This window comes from Pteropus vampyrus, unplaced genomic scaffold (genome assembly GCF_000151845.1).
Source record: "Pteropus vampyrus isolate Shadow unplaced genomic scaffold, Pvam_2.0 Scaffold8760, whole genome shotgun sequence".
NCBI lineage: Eukaryota > Metazoa > Chordata > Mammalia > Chiroptera > Pteropodidae > Pteropus > Pteropus vampyrus.
In genome coordinates this window covers 1-1581 of record NW_011897541.1, presented here as the reverse complement: position 1 = coordinate 1581, position 1581 = coordinate 1, and the positions used below count along the sequence as shown (strand labels likewise).

The following is a 1581-nucleotide window of genomic DNA, read 5'->3' as shown; positions in this document are numbered from 1 at the left end:
TAACACTGGAGCCAGAGCACCACCCAGGGCTGCATCTGAAGAGGACACATCCAAAGGGTAGACTGAGCAGACACCAGAGCCCTGCTAAAGTGAATCCTGCTCCATAGGGTCAGCCCTTCATTGGCCAGTCCTCACAACCAATCAGCCTAAGGGCTAATCCCATCCATCGGAGTCCGAAGAGCAACCAAGTCTCAACTATGACAAGACGGTATACACAACACATCCAAGGGACACATATGTTGAGCACGTCGCTCAAGTGACCAGGGAAGACTGTGCCACTGGGCCCTACAGGACATCTACTACATAAATCTACTCTACTGAGACCAGGAGACTTAGAAGCCCTACCTAATACATAGAAACAAACACAGGGAGGCAGCCAAAATGGGAAGACAAAGAAACATGTTCCACATGAAAGAACAGAATAAAGCTCCAGAAAAAGAATTCAACAAAATGGAGACAAGCAATTTACCAGATGCTCAATGAACTTATGGAAAGAGTAGGTGAATTCAGTGAGAACTCTAACAAAGAGATAGAAAACATAAAAGAGAACCAGTCAGAAATGAAGAATAAAATATCTAAGATGAAAAGTACATTTGAGGGAATCAATAGAGTGATTGAAGAGGAGTATTGAATGAATGATTTAGAGGATGGGGTAGCAGAAGACACCCAATCAGAATAGCAACAAGAAAAATTTTTTTTAAAATGAAGATATTTTGAGGATCCTCTGGGACACATAAAGTGTAACAATATTTGCTTCATAGGGGTACCAGAAGAAGAGAGTGAGCAAGAAATTGAAAACCTATTTGAAGAAATAATGACAGAAAACTTCCCTAACTTGGTGAGAGGAATAAACATACAAATCCAGGAAGCTCAGAGAGTCCCAAACAAGATGAACCCAAAGAGGCCCACTCCAAGACATATCATAATTAAAATGCCAAAGGTTAAATACAGAGAATCTTAAACCCAGCAAGAGAAAGGCAACTAGTTACCTACAAGGGAGCACCCATAAGACTATCAGCCAATTTCTCAACAGAAACTTTGAAGGTCGGAAGGGCTTGACACAAAATCTTCAAAATGATGAAAAATCAGGACCTACAACCAAGATTACTCTGCCAGCAAAGCTATCGTTTAGACTCATAGGACAGATAAAGAGCTTCCAGACAAGAAAAAGCTAAAAATGTTTATTACCACCATGCCAGTATTACAGGAAATGCTGGAAGGACTTTAGAAGAAGAAAAAAATATGTATCAAAAATATGAATAAAGAATGGCAATAACTACATATTTATCAACAAGTACTTCAAATGAAAAATAATTAAATGCTTCAAACAAAAGATAGGATGGCTGATCTCTTTCTCCCCCATTGTGGTGTGTGCTGTTGTCTTACTCGCCATGTCTTCTCACAAAACTTTCAGGATCAAGCAGTTCCTGGCCAAGGAAAAAAGCAAAATTGTCCCATTCCCCATTTGATTCAGATGAAAACTGGTAATAAAATCAGGTACAGCTCCAAGAGGAGACTCTGGAGAAGTACCAAGCTGGGTCTATAAGAAATCACGCATGAGATGGCATACATATTTCTGCT

The 1581-nt window shown here is 39.9% G+C and overlaps 1 pseudogene; it reads left to right on the top strand.

Annotated features, from left to right (window-relative positions):
• Positions 1-1353: 1353 nt before the first annotated feature.
• LOC105310669 lies at positions 1354-1546 on the top strand (annotated as a pseudogene).
• The last annotated feature ends 35 nt before the right edge of the window (positions 1547-1581 follow it).